The sequence below is a fragment of the Aegilops tauschii genome, chromosome 7, assembly GCF_002575655.3.
Source record: "Aegilops tauschii subsp. strangulata cultivar AL8/78 chromosome 7, Aet v6.0, whole genome shotgun sequence".
Classification (NCBI taxonomy): domain Eukaryota; kingdom Viridiplantae; phylum Streptophyta; class Magnoliopsida; order Poales; family Poaceae; genus Aegilops; species Aegilops tauschii.
Window position 1 is genome coordinate 188,932,706 of NC_053041.3, and position 4,457 is coordinate 188,937,162.

Sequence of the window (4,457 nt, forward strand, 5' to 3'; positions counted from 1 at the left end):
TAGCTGCCTCACATGGTCTTCTTGTTCATCAAATGGATGTTAAGACTGCTTTCCTAAATGGAGAGCTGGATGAGGAAATTTATATGGAACAACCAGATGGGTTTGTACTAGATGGTCAGGAAAGAAAAGTGTGCAAGTTGCTGAAGTCTTTGTATGGACTCAAGCAAGCACCCAAACAGTGGCATGAGAAGTTTGAAAGAACTTTAACAGCTGCAGGCTTTGTTGTGAACGAAGCTAACAAATGTGTGTACTATCGCCATGGTGGGGCGAGGGAGTTATCCTTTGCTTGTATGCTGATGACATACTGATTTTCGGAACAAATCTGAATGTTATTAAGGAGGTCAAGATTTCCTATCTCGTTGTTTTGAGATGAAGGATTTAGGAGTGGCTGATGTCATTCTGAACATCAAGTTGTTGAGAGACGATGATGGTGGGATTACATTGCATCAATCTCACTATGTGGAAAAGATCTTGAGTCGCTTTGGCTATAGTGACCGCAAGCCTTCTCCAACACCATATGATGCTAGCGTGCTACTTCGAAAGAATCGAAGAATTGCTAGACATCAATTGAAATATTCTCAGATTATTGGCTCGCCTATGTACTTAGCAAGTGCTACAAGACCTGACATCTCTTTCGCTGTTAGCAAACTGAGTCGGTTTGTCTCAAAACCAGGAGATGTGCATTGGAAAGCTCTAGAGAGAGTTTTGTGTTATTTGAAAGGCACTGCAAATTATGGAATTCACTACACCGGGCACCCAAAGGTGCTTGAAGGGTATAGTGACTCAAACTGGATCTCAGATGCTGATGAGATAAAGGCCACGAGCGGATATCTATTCACTCATGGAGGTGGCGTTGTTTCTTGGAAGTCTTGCAAGCAGACCATATTAACGAGGTCAACAATGGAAGCAGAACTCACAACACTAGATACAACTACGGTTGAAGCAGATTGGCTTCGTCGGCTCTTGAATGACTTGCCGGTTGTTGAGAACCCTGTACCGGGTATCCTTATGAACTGCGACAATCAAACTGTGATCACGGAAGTGAGCAGCTCAAAGGATAACATGAAGTCATCAAGACACGTTCAGAGAAGGTTAAAGTCTGTCAGGAAAATGAAAAACTCCGGAGTTATTGCATTGGATTATATCCAAACGTCTAAAAAATCTGGCTGATCCTTTTACTAAGGGTCTATCACGTAATGTGATAGATAATGCATCAAGAGAGATGGGTATGAGACCCACAATATGAGTTGTTCACAGTGGTAACCTATTCTTTGTGATCGGAGATCCCATGAATTAGATGTGGAAGACAAGCTGTTGGTCAACTAAGAGGAGAGTATCCTTACTATCAACAATACCACTCCATGAAGATGCAATACTCTCCTAATCTGCATGGCAGGTTGATGTATATCTTAATGTGTTCTAAGTGGCTCATTGAAGCAGAGATGTCGTCCTGCAGAACATCTTTTGAAGAACACACCTATATGAGTCTGATTGTCAAACGTCGCAATCTATGAGAGTAGGATTCTCTCTAGCAAACTCATGAAAGGTCTCGGAGTATGACGCATAAGCTCCACCCGCGGGGAAGACCCACGGTAGCCACATATCGGTCAAGGCTTTATGTGAAGCTTGATTCGCAGAAAACTTGCAGTTCAAGGCCTAGTCCACTGTTCAAGTTGCTTACTAGTGTAGCATAGAGTTCTAGGTGGAAGTTCAACTTAACAGTCTCCACTGCAGTACCGGTATATAAAACAGTGTTTTGGAACCAAAGGCAAATTTTGTGTGCCTCTGGGATCTGGTGGGGGATTGCTGGAATTTTGTCTATTTTGGGCCTAGCCCAATAGCAGTTTCAGAAATTCCTAATAAATCCTAGAGGCCCATGCAGCCCATTTGTGCAAGGCAAGAGGTGGAACTAAAGTTTAGTCCCACATTGCTAGTTTAGAGGGAGTTGGACCTCTTTATAAGGGAGGTTCTTTCCCCACTTGTATGAGCATGAGAACAAGAGGGACATCCACGCGCGCTCCTCCTACGCCGCCCGCCTCGCCACGCCACGCCTCGTCACGACACGACGCGACGCGGGTTGCGGGAATGAGCCGAGCCGATGTCTAAATTTTAGCCACGCACTACGAGTATACGAAAGGTCACACGGAAGCTGAAAAGATTTTTGCGAAAGTGGAGTTCGAATGCGAACGGTGCAGCCCTTCGGCTGCTGGCTGTTTGCTTCATCTCCGTCTCTTCGTTTCGCCTCCCGTCGCTGCCCTCTCGCCTCCTTCTCTTGCGCCTATAAAAGGGAGGTCGCTCCTCCCAGAGAGACGCACTAGAACTACTCCTTCCCTCGCCATCGGTTCCATCTCTGAGCTGCTGCTATCTTCCTCATCCCGGCTTGCGGCATGCACCGCACATCGGGACATTAGGCCTCTGAAACCGCACATTTTGAGTCATGTACGGGAGAAGGGTGATAAGGTTTTTGGGGAGCGCTCAGCGTGACTACTGGCTGCTTCATCACGAACGATCCGGTCGCCGACGATTACTTCCCCGACGACGACTTCTTCCCTGACGTCCACGACCTCCTCGACGACATGGCAGGCGAGGACACCGACCCCAAGTCCAGCGCTTCTGCTGCTGCTGTCCCGTACGTGTTCTTCTCCTTTCTATTAGAGGTCCTGCTACAGTTCCTTGTTCTAGTATTTGCCCTAGATATGTTAGACTCTATTCATATATGCAACTTGCTATACTGTCTGCTCTAGATATGTTTAGTTACAGTTCATATATGAAGATGTTGTTTACCTTCTCTTTGTCAAATCGCATGGCTTGTTTTATCACTACTATTCTGGTCATGCTTTATCTAGTATTTCTGTTAATAAAATCATTCGGTAAATTGCTCATATTTCCAACAAAATCATGGTCATGTTTTAATAAGAGAAAAGTATGTTTTTGGTTCCTCGAGTTTCCCAAAAGTATAGACTTGGCCCCTCGAAGTTTTTTGGTAGACATTGGGTCTTTCAACTTTCAAGTCTCAAAACTGGATAAGTTTCATCCAGAATCATATTTTGACCATGTTGAACGGGTTTGACCACGTTGACCTGGTTTGACCAATGAATAGTAAATAGAAAAAAGAAAAAAAAGAAAAAACTGAAATTTTGTGGTAACAAAGATGCTTGGGTGTGCTAGGTGCGTGACAATTTGTGTGGTGATTCTACATTCGAAGAGCTCATGGCAAAAAAAATTTGGCTCACAAAAAAGGCAAAATTGTGTTTTAAGAGCTCCTCGGATGTTATTTGACCACAAAAATTTACACGCACCTAGCACACCCAAGCATGTTGTTTGTCACAAAATTTCAGATTTTTTAAAATTCTTTTGCTATTTTTTAATTTACTGTTCATCGGTTAAACATGGTCAAACCCGGTCGACATGCTCAAAATCTGGTTTTGGACCAAACTTATCCGGTTTTGAGACTTGAAGGACCAAAGGTCTACCAAACAATTTTGAGGGACCAAGTCTATACTTTTAGGGAACTTGAGAGACCAAAAACATACTTTTCTCTTTTAATAATGTGCATATAGGTAGCTCGGAGAAAGGGAAAACATGGAATCATCTATTGTAGGAAAAGCTCCTACAATCCGGAAGCTAGTGAGGTACACAACCCGACAACGTCCCGCTTCTCCTCCTGACCTCAAGTTTGTGTACTTAAATACTCATGTGGGATTATTTTCATATTTTAGAAAATTTAAATGTATTTTGTTTTTCTTATTTTTGGCTCATTGGACCACGAGCGCCAAATTGCCAAAGCGCCTAATCGCCTTTCTTGGCCTTGCTCTCTTAGCCACCATCATGAGTCCCTTGACCACCCTCATTGGTCATGTCCTCCATGAGACCCTCTCCATCCTTGTAGTACCCAGATACCTTTGGGCCGTCCGGTGTCGGGGCCGATTTTTCATCAAATAGGTTGAAGTCATCGGGGAGGTTTGTCGTGGAGACGACCACCCGTGGGGGATTCCTTTGCATCGCGGGTCAGCCGACCACAAGTGCGGCGTTGAGATCAATTGGAGGCACCACGAGGACGATCGAGATGAAATACCGATTTTCGACGAGTTCTCCCGAGGTCGTTTGGAGAAGCGGGACATTGTCGGGTTGTGTCCGGGTAGGTACCCATATGTCGGCGGCGATGTTGACATGGAAGGCAACTCCGGAAGCCTTGGCGGGCAGGTTGCCGATGAGCTCGAGCTGGCTGCCGCAGTGGCAGCTATGACAAGGTCCAGCTTGCGGACAATCCATAACATAGTAAATTGCACAAAACCACCACTTTGGAGGCTCGGCTTGCAGAAAACACTACGTTACATTTTTTGCAGAAAACACCATGTCTACCGTAATCTTTTTGCAAATAACACTGATCGGCAGATTTCCCTCGGCTGAGCATGTTTATGATATATGGGACCCGCCAATCAGGCTGATGTGGAACA